General features: G+C 34.2%; 1 protein-coding gene across 12 annotated transcripts in view; it reads left to right on the forward strand.

Annotated features, from left to right (window-relative positions):
- LOC121410978 (voltage-dependent L-type calcium channel subunit alpha-1D-like) overlaps nucleotides 1-17,474 on the forward strand; it is a 142,071-nt gene that overhangs the window by 15,144 nt on the left and 109,453 nt on the right. The window lies entirely within an intron of this gene.

Below are 17,474 nucleotides of genomic sequence, written 5' to 3' on the forward strand. Positions count from 1 at the left end.
ATAAGATTTGTATGCATAAACAATGAACTAGGTGACCTATGGCTATAAGTCCTACCTGAGGACTATGTAATTAGGGTTTAAACTTAATATGAAACATGCTTGTCTGAACAGTGTAATCTAGTATCATTTGAGATTTCTATACAAATGTGAATGCAGCAATACATGTAGATATATATTCAATCCCTTCAATCAGGCATTGGGTTATTACATTTGTTGAAGGATGAACAGACACATCGCAGACTCGGCCATGAAAGGCAGGAGACACTTACACTAATGAATAAAACCAGATATTGCCCTGATTATGGTGAATGTGTGTAAAATTGGTGAAGATGATTTCACTCATGGCTCCCTCGCCTTTTTTACTTAGTAATGCGATAAACCAATACTTCTTTGTATGTTCGTATGTCTCAAGCGCTGCCATTTAGGGACCGTTTGTGGGATGTGTAGTGGTGTACATTTGTATTGAAGCAGACCTATTGGCTGGTATTCAAAAGTCTTGTTTAATTCAAACTCCAATCTAAATTTATAGACTGGTCTAAATTTATACCTATGGATAGCCTTTTGAGACATAAATTTCTAACAATAGGGGTTCACTGAATCAGTTCATTAAACCCCAAAGTCATTCTTACTGAAATATGAACACACTGTTTGCATATGTTTGCTGTTTGCAAAAAATAATATCCATGTTCTGAAAATGATGTAGATTACATTTTAAAATACATGTATGATACAATTCAGAATGAAAATATGACCAGCCCCCCAAAAAAGGTTTAAAAAAAAATTCTGAGGGAGGTTTGAATCCCTGTAACCCCCCCCCCCCCCCGTGTACACGCCTGATATGATAGCATCTTTTATAGCTAGGGATAATTTTAAAAATAATGTGTTTTTTTTAGTTATGATACTTACATGTACTATGGTAGCAGGTCTCAGTGCATCTCCCATAATAGCAAAGATCCCATAATTGTAAGTTTTTGTAAAATGGGATTGTGAGTAGTATTCATACCATGACAGATAATCACTGATATGAAATATATGTCTGCTGCCATACAAAAAGCAATTTAGTACTCATTGCTTGACAAATGTAGACCGACTCATATCTGACTCGATTGATGAGGGATTGGTTGAAATTGAACATAGCAGCTCACCTTTATTTGTTTGGGATTTAGTGCCAATTTGACAAAAGCTGGGTTTATGTACCTCAAGGATCAATAAGAGTACAACAAGCTCTTCTCCCAAAACCAAATACTATTTCCTTTTATTTCATCAGGAGTTCAATCAATAAACCTGAGCATGGAAATAAAAGTAAAGAATTAAACATTTGAAGGCATATTAGGCAGTATACTTTGATGGAAATATATGCTTATACCTTTATGGCTTCGAGTGGATGAAGTTTTAAATGTCAATTGTCATTACAGATTGCATGTTGCTTATACAGCTGACCAATAATGCATGCTTTCATCGGGTTCTCTTGGTAAAAAGGCCTGGTAACGGATCCCTAATTTTACCGGAAGTTCTCCCGCAGAGCCCTGCTGTATATTTATCCGATGGATTTTGTGGAAATTGAAGCGATCAGACAGTGCTTTTACCGGTACATCATCACCTTGTTAATATTTCAGGCGTGGTGGCAGTCGACCTTACCGGTTCGTTGAGTGCAGTCTCATGCCGTAGTCTTGAGTGAATGGCAAAGTAATGCTCGTTTCATCAATTAGTCCTGCTGATGTAATGCAGGTATTAGTACTTTGTACTGCTACCGAGTCAGATGAGAGCATGACTATGGAATTCCATGACTGACTATGTTGGTGTGAAGGTCATTTCCATTTGATAAATTTTCCATGGTGTCTTTTCATTATAGAGTATCCTTATGTACTTACTAGGGCCATCACTTCTATTAAGACTCTCTGTATGTTAAAGGGCAGGTTCTACCCATGAAATTACTTTTATCATATAATCTCATATTAACCATATTATCTGAAAAAAAATTCAATATGAATACATCTGCATTGGACAGGACGCATGGAATTTTTAAAAATTCTCAATGCTTTTTTGGAAATGCATAATTTTATAACACTGATATAAATTAATTCTAATAAAGATTAAAACATCCTTACTCTATCTACTCCATATATTTATCAATATTTACAAGTGGGGTAGCAGAAGATAAGTTCTAAAGTTTTGTGAATCAAGAAAATTAGATTTAAGAACCAATTTAATTTAATTTAATTTAAAAGAAATTAGTTTTATTCATTATTCACTTATAAAATACATGTTTTGGATCAGAATAAGTGTTTGGTTCATGGATTTGACATGAGCTAATTGAAACATGTATCCGCTTGAAACCCAGAGATTATTAATAAGAAGTTCACCCATCTTGACCTTACAATGAGAGCAAATGGACAAGGATAGTCTAATGCATTCCAAAGCCACTGGTCAATCTCCTTGACCATAGAATGTGATGGTCAAATCGAAGGACAGGTTTATCGTTACTAAAGATATCCCATTCATGTCTGTATTTTTGCTTCCATCACTTTTTGAAGAGCAATCTCAAGAAAGTTGATGTTAATAATAATAATAATAATAGGCATTTGTATAGCGCCATCTATCTGGAAATATTCTATTCCGAGGCGCGTTGTTATTATTATTATTAATCCCGGCTTTAGCTCAAGCTGCCTTTCAGCGCTCATGCATTCAAGGAATTAATCCTGCCGGGAACCCATTCACCTCACCTGGGTCGAATGCAGCACAATGTGGATAAATTTCTTGCTGAATGAAATTACGCCATGGCTGGGATTCGAACCCACGACCCTCTGTTTCAAAGTCAGAAGACTTATCCACTGGGCCACAACGCTCCACATTAAGAGAAGTCCTCTTTAAAATCCTATTTGTCATATCGAGACAAGTGTAATACTTTCATTCCATTAGCTGTTGTACAGTAAGCTGAGGGGGGTATCAGTTTCTTTAAAAAATTCAACTTCGGGCATGCAAATTAAGAATTAAATATTACTCTTCTTTCAAACATACACATTATCTTTAAAACTTGCCAAATGTTATTGTATGATGGTTAGGCCTACTCAAGATATATTTAATGAATTTCTGCTCAACCATGTTATCTTATAATTAGCCCTCCTCTGTCCTTCTTAAACTCCCCCCAATTGTTTATTAATTCTTGTATTTATTATTTAACAACACTTTGAATACTACAAAATGAATAAATCATTATGATCATTTGGCATTGATATACAAGATTCTTGATTCCAAAAAATGTTTTAACTTTTGGTAAAAAATTGAAATACCTGTCTTTTGAAAGAAGAAAAAAAATGCATGTTCGTAATGTATTACTCTCTGTAGATGCCTGGGCAAAATTAACTCATGGTATGTAAATGTTTTTCTCAAAAGTAATGAATTTATTTTCATGGTTGTGGGTCTGATATTTCTAGACTAATATGATTTGCAACAGGCTTTGCTTGGCTGCATACACCTATCTACCGATCTGTTGAACTTGGTAGGTCCAACAAGCGTGAAAGACTGGACAATACAAGCTAGACTGGAGATCGTAATGGATTGATGGGGGAAGAGTTAGGGGGTACTGTTTTGTAGAGATACTGGTGTGTCTGAATTTCATTTGGATAGGAACACCAATTGTAAATTAATTACTTCCTTTCCATATTCAATCTCTATCAAATTTCATCAACAATGTATTATCAATCATATCAATATTGCTCCAAATGGAGCAAATATTACTGAAAGTTTATACAAGATGTACATACTTTGCTCCAGAATTCCATAAATGATATTGAAACTGATTCTATGAGTTGATATTTGATGAATTTGAATTTAATTTGAGGGCTTTCAGTTCTTACAGGAATATGAATTTTCAAGAAAAGTTAGCATCCACATGCCTAGCAGAATGGGCTACCTAGAATACTCAGTAAACCCTACTGTTGCTCCTCATCCCTTTTGAACACATAGATAATGCGGATGCTTACATCATCACCAACATGATATTCTGCTTGTCAAATCTAGGCCAGTGACAAAAGAAGTAGACTACAAAAACATATCAATTTTTTTTTATTTTCCACATTCGCACAGTAACCAGTTGTGTCATTGTATTCTTAGTTTTTATTACTGTATGATACATGATTCATATGGTACTAATCTTTCAGATTTTTTTAAGTATAGTGTCTGATACACTGAGAAAGTCCTTCATTGTATCTCATCTGTGTGCGTGCCCCATCCAGATAGAGGCAGAGTCTTGGCTAGTTGTGGTGCTATTGTTTGGAGATATCTGACTTTGTTTGTACACTAGCACCACTTTTACATAAATATTTCTGATTTAAGTTGTACAAGGTCAAAGATCAATACCCAGTGACATAAGCACTTTCCCAGCATATAGATCAACTAATGATAATAGATCCTGATTATTCAAATATTTTGCAACCTATTTATCACTAAAATCTGAGCATGGCAAATAATGATCTTTGAAAATTATCCAGTATCTGAATGCTTTCCCTAGGAAGGGTATTCACTCAACTCCAAAAATACCAAATAATTTCTTTCTATTTGTAGTGTTTGTCAAATATGCATTGCGTCTTACTTTTGATATTTCGAATTAATGTTCTTAAATATAAACATGCACCCAATCTTCCTGGAAGTACAGATATCTCACTTGGTAAGGTTTGGTTAGAACTATTATTATAATGTTGCATACCCATCTCATGATTAGTGATTGACATCCCTGAATTCAGACTATGGTATGAGGGAAGCAGTGCTTCTGAACTTATTCTTTTTTGACTGATCATTCGTACCTGTCTTTGAGGCTTTGACACCATAATAAGGCTATAAAGAGAATATGCAAATTTATGGGGATACTATGTGGAGCTATCTGTGTGACATGCCATTCCTGTACCATACTCTGCACATGTGTGTATTCAATGAAAACATCTGCACCCCATTATTTGACATTCAACATTGCTCTCTCCAACATGTACTAATTTTATTTCTGAACCACTTAATCAAGTTTGGAGAGGGGAGAGAGTTCATCACAACTTTGAATTACAAGGTTGAAGGAGTATTTCAGAGCCGCATGGAATTTTACCCTATCACATCAGATAATATGTGAATGGAGATATTGTAATGGTTTCATTTTTATCCAGATGATGTCAGCTTGGTTGGAATGTTTGAGTGACAGATCAAGGAATCTTGATGCCCCAGTCATGTCACTGATTCCCTGAAGACCAGCTTTGGCCTTCAGCTTGGATGCTGGTCATTGGGGGTCACCTGATTAAGATCGTGCACTTAAATGCCTGTTTAAAAAACATATTTCTTTTTATGCAAGGGCTGTACAGAAATGGATGCCTTAACCACTTTGTTAAAACTCAGCAAAGTTAGGGAATATCATTGATCAGAAACATGTATAACAAATCTAATAATATTGTTTACGAAGCTTGTTAAATGTTTTCTCAACAAAATTGAAATACACCTACCTATGGATGTACTCTCATCTGCTCAATAAATCATGATATTGTGATGCATTTGTCATTATTATTTGCGTTCTTCGAGGCATATGATATAGGATGTTGTTTTCTTTGAGGAGAAGCCTCTAATGTTGAATGATATCAAATTCAATCAAAGTCATTGGATTTATTTATTAGATCGGAGTGCACTGACTAAGAGTTGCATGCTGTTTAATGCACACATGCGCTCACTTCTTGGAATTCTGAGATGGAATATTCATATGTGGCTCCAACGTTATACATCTTGACCACTTTTCTAGGATTAATTATATTTGATGTACCTGATAAGAAGGAAGGGTTTCAGTGCCCTAGGTTTAGATTATTAATTCCTTCCATAACCCTTCTCAAGGGTGTGATTTACCAATCGATTCCTGGCTAACACCTTTCCCTCCATCCAGGTTGTCCAACTTTTTTTCAATTTGCATTCGCTTCATTCAGGGAATAGGTGTTATTGTTCCAAGAATACTAATGTTCTGGCGTTGGCCATTGCTCCCGATCCAAGATGAGAGATGATGTTTGCGACGCGCATGCCGTGCTTGACTCTCGTTACTTGCTAATCTACCTCAAGAGCGTGATTTACAAATCCAATCAAATCTGCGCAATGAGTGATCCGATTTGGAGAGTATGTTTGGTAATCTAGGCTGACAAAGATAGACCCATGAGAAAGAGGAAAAAACATCCGTCAGGAAACTGTACTCATTCGTATGCCCTTTGGTTTTCTATAGATGCATGACGATAATGATGATGTCAATGCAGTTTAACAAAACATGTGCAATATTATTGTTGTAAAGATTTAATCACAACATCCCTTAACAGCCTTAACAGCTTTCTCATATTTTCTAAGACTTTTTTTTCAGAATAATTCATTTAATTACTAGAGTTTGTTAATGCTGAGTAGAAAATTATGTGGGTGTTCAACCTTTTTGTCAAGTAAATTAACTTGTTCTATAAGTTTCTTCTTTTGTATGACTGTAGCAGGGCATTATGTATCATCTACAAGATAATTTCGAGACATTTACAATGTCTGATTGGTATTGTGCAAGTCAATGGAAATATAGTATAGGAGGCTTACATCTTATTTAGATATGAACTTGTAAAGAGACAAGCAAAGACACAAAATACGCAATAATTGATGATCAGTGAAACACACAGACAAACACTCAAGAAAAGAGACGGCAGAGAAACACAGAAACAACCAAACACAACATACCAACATACAGATGAGCGGACAATCAAAGAGACAAATAGACACATAACAGGCAAACTTACAAGCATATATTCAAATGAACAAACACAAAGAAAAACAAGCCACAAATAAATGGAATAAGCAGACACTAGACAAATGAGAGACAAACAGACTGCCAGAAATGCAAACAAATAGACCATAACAGACTAAACAATATAAACAAAAAACCTCCCGAACCAAATAATGGTGCATCCTTCAATAAATTAACATTGCATGTGTGGAACGTGCATCATCAAGTTATCTCAAACTTGAGGTACTTTTTTCATTACTACATGGGCAGTTTCAATGTACATGAAAAAAGGAAAGAAAAATGATAGGACAATGCAGATGCCTTTCTAATTCTGGTTTGACGTAGAGATTTTTTAAATACCCTCTGAAATATTGAGGTTATAACCATAATTGGCCAAAACTCTAGGATTTAATCAACCCAGTAGCAATGCTGGGTGGTAAGGTTTATGATCTGCGAGGGTTGGGAATTGGTTTTCTCATTAACCTTAATCTTCATAAAATCACCCAAAATTGTCCATGGTCCATAAGCTGTGATTGTCCTTTTGTTGAGGGGAGAATGAATACAAATATCAAGTAATCTTGCAAAGCAATATAATAACCGATGTTAGTGGTTTAATCATAATCACTGTTGGCTGATATTTTTTTTACTGATCCCAAATTATTTACTTGAACTTTTTGCTAGCCATTTCTCTGATTAATGCCAATTTGGAACTGATATGAATAAACTGATTATGACTAATAATGATACATACTGTACTAAACTGCATATTCATCATTATTATTCATTATTTTCTTTTATTGTTATCAATATCATATGTACTGTTGTTATTGTTATTATTGTAAGTATGTTATCATTATAACATTACTTGACATTTAATGTTAGAGGGAACTCTTTTGTTTTCTCTAACATAGATTTGATTTCACTTAAGGTTAAGGCGCTGTCACACCTTGGCGTTTTAGACAGCGTATGCCCGATGTATGAGGAATTTGGCGAATACGCTGGCGTACGTCGAATACGCTACGGGTAAGTTTTGCATACGTTAAGAGTACGCTAAAACACGCTGGTATACGTCGTCATACGGCGAGGTCGTCGAAAAATTTTGTGCAAGCACAAAATTTTTTGACGGATGCCAGCGTATGGCTCATACGTCCCGCATACGCAGGCCATAAGTTGTAGGCAAGTTACGCGATCGTTGATACACGTTGACACACGTTACTCGTAAGTTACTCATAAGTCGATGTACGTCGAGATAATGTCCAGCGTACCCTAAAACTTACTGCTAACCTATGAGTAACTTAACTCCAACGTATATTGACGTATGAAGACGTGCTCCGGACGACCACAAAACTTACTGAACGTGTTTATAACTTACAGCTACCGTATAATGGCGTATTGACAACGTTTATCATGTTTATAGGAATTGGTATATAAAGGTGGGGTTCACAGGAGTTTTCTTCGGCATGGCGGTGGTGTTGATAGGTGATTTATTGTGCGGTTATGATTTGAACAGTCGAGCGGCAGCCTTTTTATAGGCTACGACACGTGTTCGTCAGCAATACGCTGCAGCGCGCTATGCGTAAGTTAGGCTATCGTAGGGCATAAGTTGTGTACGCCAGCAATACGCTAAGCATTCGTTGGAATACGTTACTTATAAGTTAACGAAGCGTTCGATATAAGTTACTAATACGTTATGTATACGTCCAACTCGTTATGAATACGTTAAGTATACGCCCAGAGTTGAAAAAAAAAATCAAAGTTCAGCGTATGCCGACGTTTTAGAGAAATTTTTATACGTCGGGCATACGCTGTCTAAAACGCCAAGGTGTGACACCACCTTTATCTGTCTTATTTTTGATGGAATAAGTCTGGGGTTTCCCTGAAGTTGATCATTATCATACTAGCATCATTATGATTATTATTGATATTACTGTTTGTATTTTTAGGAAGAATAATATAAGGAAGCATTTTTTATGTAGGCCATTTAAAATACAGATTATATCTATTGGAATATTTGTAACAGAAATTTTTGACTAGCTATGCAGCTCTGTAGCCCCCATGCCCCTTAAACTTTTAATCTTCAAAGCATAAATGTGATGAAAGTATATACTTGGTAATCCTTGGTCAAATATATTTTTGAAAGTTCATTTATGCGCAGCAGTTTGACCCATTTCAGTATGGCTGTGACCTGGGTTTTCCTTAGGTGCACTAGCTGACAAAAGTAGTTATCTATGAAAGAAATATGGACCAATGTATAAAGTATAAAGAATAAAGTATTAGCAGTGTATATTATTTACCGAACAACTGTTTGTTTTGTCTATGCAGTAAGGCAAAGGTCCATCACTTAATACTTGCATGCCCTCATTCACTTTCTGTAACTTTTTGCATCAATGAGCGCATGACAGGTTCTACTGTGCCTTCTTAGGAGCTTTACTATCAATTAATTTGACGACCTTGACATCTACATAGTGCCAATACCACTGTGTTGCTAGCTACAGGTATGTGAGTCAATACCCTTCATGTATGTTGATATACACAGATCAATCTAGTGGAAAGAAGCAGTATATGTGATGTAATGTGTAGATGCAGGTGGAATGCAACCAAAAACAATGAGAAAGAAAGAGTCCTGACAAAGAGAGGCTTATGAAGGAAGGAATGGATGGTAGATGGATGGATGCAGAAGGAAGAGAAAGGGTGATGGAGAGATAAAAATCAAGCAAGATATATGTTGAGAGAGAGAGAGAGAGCGAAAGAGGAGAATAAGTAAAAGGAGAGATGGTCAAATACAGGAGAAAGAGAAGAAATATTAGGGAGGGATACTGGATAGTGAGAGAAACTGTGGCATGGAGAAAGAAGAATATGAAGGGAGAGAAGAAATTGGGAAATAAACAGAGAATTGATGGATGGAGGTGAAGAGAGAGATTTAAAAATGAAAGGGGATTGGAAAATGAGGAAGAGAGAAGTACAACAAACAAGAACACATTCTTCATGAAATCAAGAATTTATTTCATTTGCATTTTGGGTTCATTGTATCATGGTATGGATCCAACATGTCGATTCTTCATTATAAATCTATAAATACTTCCATAGATACATCTCAAAGCTCTGAGTTATCATGTGTTTGAAGAGGTTTGCTCATATGTCATCAAGTAAATGTCATCAATAAATTTGAAAACAAATGAAATAAATGAAAATTTTTAGCAGGGATATACTTTGTATGATTCTCTGCTTGTGGTTAGTGCGCATTGATTTGAAGTGATTGTTAGTGACAATGTTTGTTATCATCCTCCTCAAATTAGAAATAACTAATGATAAACATGATATAAAGCTATTTACAGAATGGTGACATGTTTGACTATCATGGAAATTCAGAAAGAATTGATGCATTTAAGCTTGGATTGCCTGGGGGATGAAACACAATTTTAGAATGATGGCCGCTTCAATTTGGAGATGAAATCTATGATGGATATTAGGGACACTTTCCTTATGCATTAGTAATAATTTTACAGCAGATGTGTCAATGAATCACCTCATTCAGGAAGCAATAAGCAATTGATTTTGCTCCATTTACTACGTCTATCAGTAAAATGCCCTCATTAAACATTTTTTCATGAGGCTATATTGGCCATACAATATGTGTTGAACCATGATACATTCTGTTATGTTCTGTATTTTCTGGTTTCATTTCAGGTAACAAAAAGAGAAAGAGGGTGGGTGGGGGATTGGTGGGATAGACAGGGGGGAAATGACATTATCTATTGACCAACAAGATAAGTTAGTATGAAAAGGAAAATATGTATTTCCAACAAGTGATTTTTATAAAAGTAAATCTTTTTTGTGACTCATGACTGGATTTTGTTTCATTGTTGTAATTGCAAAAAAAAAGAATTGCATGTACGAGTCTAAATTGCAATGTAATAAATGAATTTCATTTTTCAGGGAGCTTATGATCAATTATGTTCCCTTTTCATATAAAAACATTGATATTCATCTGTTGTTTCAGCAAATTGGCATCCATTTGAATGAAAAACAATGAGATGGTTGTAATTATCCAAAATATTACTTGTCCTATTTCATGAAAGTTTCATGTGCACTTAGATTGTATACTGACAATAATCATTAAAGTCATAGGTACAAGTAGTAAAACACCATTCACAATAAAGTTAAATAAATGGTGACTAGGGAAATATAATTTGTCAAAAAATATTAAGAGAAAAAACATGTAATTTATTATGAAATGAGGAACATATTTGTTAGACATTTGCATTCTTTTTTATCTAATAAAATTGATATAAGATCTGGATATATTCCTGCTACATAAGAAAAGGCCTTCTTACTATTCTGAATGATATTTACCCAAGACTCATATTCCTCACCAAAAGAGTTATAGTTTAGCAATCAATTATATTATGCATATTTATTTATTCATTTTGTTTTATTTACCCAGGGTGGTCTCTTTAATAAAAAACTGCTTTACAAGAGAACCCTCTTAAAAATACAAGCATAATACAATATCATGCAGTATAGAAGAGAGTAGAACATTACATACAATCAACTATAAAACCAGAAAACATCAACAAATAACACCAGCATGATAAACAGAAATACTTGAAAATAGGGTAATACATAAACATCAGTGAAGGATGAAGACAAATCATACAGCTGCCAGTTATCATTAATTTTGTTTCAGAAATATATAAAAAAAAGAGTTCTGTTTATATATGATAAAAGATTTCTTGGAAACAATATTGGAAAATTGAAAATTGAGGTTCAGTATTTTACTGTATTTACAATTTTACCAGAAATCAAGTGTAATAATGTACCTTTAGAAATATTAAATCAGAAATGCATTGTCAGATATTGAGCACAGTTTTATAAAAGATCTATGCGATAGTGTTACTTTGCCTACAGGAGACATGGCTTTTTTTAACATTAGGAAATTAAGATAAATAGGAAGGGATTGAGGAAGGATGAAGGGATGGGGAAAAAACAGTGAATTAAAACACACACGTTTGTTGTTGACGTAAGTGGTGCATTTAATATGGAACCTCAACTGTTGCTAGCGGCTGCCATATTTATACCGAAGACCCCTTACTTGACAGTACCCGTTTCCAGTCATGCCTTTGCCGAGACAAGCGGGACGTGATGGATCATTCAGTCAACGGGGATTGCCATGGCAACGTGGCAAATTTACGTGGCTGGCTTGAATAGTGGGATGCTTTTGGGTGTTTACTGGTTCTGTGCATGTGTAGTGTGAGGGAGAAGAGAAAGACTGAGAGAAACACAGGCAGAGTAAAGGGGAGAGGGAGAGAGAAAAAAGAGAAATAAAAAAATCTGAACCGTACAAGAATTGATGAATAACTCTCAGGAACTGATGTGTGGTGTTGATCTCCATGTCATGTGGAAGTAACATAAAACATGAATATTGTCTGGATGCAGGGAGAAGTCCAACAGGAAATATGAGTACCTCCATCTATTACTTTGTGCAGCCTAAAAAGGGGTCTTGTCATTTTTACCGCGATGTTCTCCTGTTACCTCCGTTTTGATGCATTTTAGTAAAGTGTTTAATGACAAATTAAAGTAAATATATTTCAAGTCACAACCACAGAAAATGAAAACATTTCTGCAGAAGCATATAAAAAATGCAAATTAAAAATTTTGGTGATCTGAATCATGAATCTATTGTGTCGGCCTACTTTTTTATGTTTTTCCCAAACTGCTTGCTGCCAGATGTATTAGCTGTATGTTTAAAAAGAATTAATTAAATTAATTTGTATTGTGCAGTTTGACCCAGGAATTATAGGTCAACTTCTATTACTTCAAAAGATACATATTTATCTATCTTTTGAAGTAATAGAAGTTGACCTATAATTCCTGGGTTAAACTGCACAATACAATGCATACTGGCTAGACTGACACTGAGGGAGAAGAGATTGAGTAAACCCTGAATTTTCATTTACCGTAATTTATGTTTGTTTTTGTTATGAATCATGTTTGTGATTCTAGCATATGTCCCAGTCTGAGGATATTGAAATTAAAATTTTGTTACAACAAAAGTTTCATGTCTGCACTAAGGCTAAATACCATTTAGATGTTTCATAATCTTTTTGTTTAATTTTTTTCTTCAAAATAGCTATGTGGTTGTCTTGGTAGTCCTCATTTAACTTCTGAGGTGAATAATACTTTACTTCATTTAACAGAAATGAGAGGGAAATGAGTATTTATTTCATTGATATCTGACAGTAAATTCTGAGGCTCAAGTTTATGAAATGAAGTATTTATCAGAATGAGAAAAATGTTTTCAAAATGTGAAAATCGGTGTGGGTTTTTTAGTTGATGCTTGTTTTACTGCCGTTATTTATGTAAACTGCATGCAAACATCAAGATCTTTCTAAAGCAAGATAATTGTGACCTCTCTAGTGCTTTTAGATAGATGAAAAAAATGAGTGGCACAGATTTATTATTTCGCATGTACTCAAAATAATTCATAACCATTTGGGACTCTATGGGCTGGAGCGATCAGCAAAACACAAAAGTTCCATCATCACAAATGATGATTGATGGGGAACTACACTTTAATGCATGATTGACTTTTGACCAATCCTTTTGCAAGATTCCTCTGTACACTGTAATCAATGATATCTGTAAAACAGCCCCAGTCTTGTAGGTCAATGCATGTGTGCATTCTGTTTATCGTTCCAGGTGCATGAAGGAAAATCCAATTAAACTGAGTGATGTGCCATTTTATTTGCTTTATCATTTTCATTCATTTTTGATAACACAGGGGACATCTCAACTCCTGAGAGTTGATTTTTGATGAAAAAAAAGGTTTTATAGAAGAATTCATAGATTACTAAAAATGCTTATAGCGGTGCCATGAATTTTTGTAAGGCAAAAACAATTATACTGTGTGATATTGTCCTGTCTGCACCCTTGTATTTTCATTGTAGGCCTACATGTCCTTTTCACATTCTTTATGAATATTTTACAACAGTATTTTTGATGGAGAGCATGAAAATATAATTACCCCAAAAAGTGAAAAATCTCAAAACTATCCTCATTTTTTAAAGAGAACACTGGTCAAACTTTTCACATATGTCCAAGAAACGTTCATTATCTTGTATCTGTATGGCTAATCTGGAGTAATTGCAGCAAATCATCTGTAATGTGCATGTAATTCCGGGTAATTACACCCATCACCTAAAGCATGCTAACAGAAGGAATGTTCTATGGTTTGCACTATTCCCATGGGGAGCAATCAGCTTGCTGTGTTCTTTTGCTCAACATTCATGTCTTGATCGAGGTACATATACCACATTCGGGAAAATATTTGTGAGTAATTTTAATTGAAAATAGCTCTGATAGTTGTCTGATAGCAATTAAAAGGGCATAATATGACATTCAAAACTTTTTACAGGCAAAACCAATGATTTTTGAAAAAAATCTTGCTATTGCATTAACTCAGGGGATATTGATAACATTCATCTACTTGATATTTGACTTCAAATTGTTTAATCGTTCAAATAATACCAGTATAAATTTTGGTTCTGAGGCACCGTAACAAAATTCTGAGCTGCCTCTTTGAAATAGTAATCCTATAGCATCACTTTATCTTTAATGCCTGTGATTTGTGATACTCAAAATGATTGGACAGTGATCTTTGAAAAAAAAATTATCAAGCAAATTATCATGATATTCCCAACATATTTTCAGTATATGGAGAGATTTTTTCCAAAAATTGTAAATTTTCTTTACTACCTTTTAAACAGCCCCTTTCTCTGGAATCAATGGACTCATCAATATCAGAATAAAATGAAAAATGTATTAAATCTATGAAAAAATATGTACATTTTAGTAAGAAGCCTGCTGATTATGGTAAAAACACAATATCTTAATGTATGCAAAGTAATTTCTGTTCTACTTATAATGTTCATCCAGAAGCTTTATGATGCTTATTAATCAGTTTTGTATAATAACAGACAAAGAAATAATGATAGTACATGTTGCAAGATATTGGATTGAGAGGCCCTTTTAAGAATAATTATCATTTATAACAATGCTATATTTTATTAATCATTCTTCAATGAGAAAAAAAATATTGAAAACAACAGTTTGGAGCAGTACAATATGGAAAATAATTTGATAAAAAATATGACACATATGTATTGCCCAACCTCACAGATTTTTATGATTTTTCTGCTCAATTAAGGACGAAGAATTTCAATGTTCCTCATGAATATTATACTTGGAGAACCAACAAAAGATGATTGATTGAAAGTCCCTCCATCATACTTGGGTGTCATTTATCAATTGTTATAATGCATTCAATGGCTGAGTAGTTTAACAAGGACATTCACTGATCAGTCGGTAGGATAGGCTTCTATTAGGCCTTATCTTCATCTAATCGTGAAATAAAAGCTTTACAAGTGATGATGATCATGGTCTTGTTTGTGATGGTGGTTTGGCTGCGAGATGCTATTTCACTGAAGGACTTTATCATTTCATGGTATAAATGACATTTAGAAATTCTTTGTTGGTTGATAGCAATATCATTTTGCTTATATGGTAACTAGTTAGATTTTGCACATATGTTAAGAAATGTTTTTCAATACAAAGTGTATTTCTTTTTTTATTCTGGGAGTAGCACATTTTGATGTAAAAAATATGCCAATAAACTCAGGATCTGTCACATTTGTTTCTTTATACAGTCTTACTTCAATTAGGTCTAAACACAAAATGAAATATATTGATAATTTGAATATTTGTTATTTCATAATTGTGCTCTCAAAGAAACTGGTTATTGGTTTCTCTTGTTGACACCAAAGGATAGTCTTTTTACTTTTGTCTATAATTTCACTTTTTCCTGTTTTATATTGTGTTCTCTCTGCCTTTCTTTCTCATTTTTTTTCTATCCTGTGTCTTTTCTTTATTACTTATACCCACATTTTTTCTTCTTTTCCCTTTTTTCAGGGGTGGGGGATATTTTGGTATTTTGACATCTCTGCTTTCCTCTCTGTCTTCTACATGTACCTCAGTCCTCTTTCTGTCGTATTTACAGCATATAATTTTATATAGGTCAATTTCTTACATGTCCTTTGTGAACTTTACAGAGACAGCCGTCTTGATCTATGGTACATGTTACTCTTTGGGTGCAGCTGGCTTCATCATTTATCCACCGGTATATAGACCATCCAACCTAGATGGTGTTTAACCCTAATGATGTGGCCAGTTGTATTTGGTTTTCTTCATGCTTGCCCCCAGCTATTTTTCAAAGACAGGAGCTGTGGCATGTAACAGGGTTTAGTGCTGCATTCAATCAAGATCATGTTTAACCTTATAAGACAGTTTCCAAAAAACTTCCATGAAATTCAAAACATGGTTTTATTAAAATGGATAATTTGTCAATATGGAAAGTAAAAATATCTTTCATAATGCCAACACCAAATTTTAAAAAAGTATTCTTTTTTATCATTCATGTTAACAATCATTAAAAAGCGCTTATACTCAACAGAGATCTCAGTCATGATTCTATGATAGGACCTTTCTGATTGGATATGGATTGCATGACATCACAGGGAGGCATGATTAACTGGGGGTGGGGGCACAATCACTCTATTTTTTTTCAAGTAGTGGAAAAAAGAAAAAAAAGTTGTGAAAAAAGGAACCTGAAATGCTATCCCACAACGAACATGTTTGGTGTTTGCGTTTTGATTTGCGATTCATGTCTGAGACTCCAGCTGAAGAAAATTGATTGAACACACACCTTCAGTATTTGCACATGTGTGTGTACATACAAGATAAGAGGAGGGTTAAAACAACCCTTTCCAATGTATATCCAAGTTGAGGCAAAGCATTTACATGCCTTATAGTTCTTGTGTTTTTTCTCTCACAGCCAGCTGCTACCCATAGTATGTTTGTCAAGCAAATATCTGATGATCCTTTGAATTGAATTTTAACAAGATATAAAATCAGTAGAATCACATGGTTCTATTAGGACCGTCATTATTTTGTTGTCATTGATTGTTGCTTATGCTATTGTGTAATTCAAATACAGTATTAATGATTGTACATACTTTCCACAATAATGTCTCATTGATTATATTTTCTTGAAATTTGTCAGGAATGGATTTAAAACAAAAAGTGGAATGAAATTGTATTATCTACTTGCATGCTTGTCATTTTTTAACCAATATTCTTGTTGAAAAATAAAATCTAGGTTTGTCTTCTCTCACATCAATTGTATTATGTTGTTCACATATTCTGAAAACTGATGTTCCTTTTGGATATTAACCAAATAATGTGTTACCTGGCATGCAATTTTTCCCCATCTTAATTCCAAATCATTACACAGTATTTGGTTAAGATGAAAAATAATTGTTTATGTCTATGAAAATGCCTTTCAACTAATATTCATTTAAGAAGCATGCTTGTTTTGTTTTTAGCCAATATTTGCTAAATGTTTAGTCACTCTTCTGGTTGAGTGCATACACAGCTATCTATTGAAGATATGAATGTACTGTTAGAAAAATTGATGAATATTACAAATTTTGGAACAGTGAAATTTATGCCATCAATACACTTCTTTGCCAATTTCCATTATCTTTACATAATCTGAAAATTGTATGTTTCTACATCATTTCTGAGATTAGATAATTGTGGTTTTCTTATTCAGTTATCTATACATGGTAGAAGGGTGATCCTCGAGTGATCC

This window comes from Lytechinus variegatus, chromosome 3 (assembly GCF_018143015.1).
Source record: "Lytechinus variegatus isolate NC3 chromosome 3, Lvar_3.0, whole genome shotgun sequence".
NCBI classification, from domain to species: domain Eukaryota; kingdom Metazoa; phylum Echinodermata; class Echinoidea; order Temnopleuroida; family Toxopneustidae; genus Lytechinus; species Lytechinus variegatus.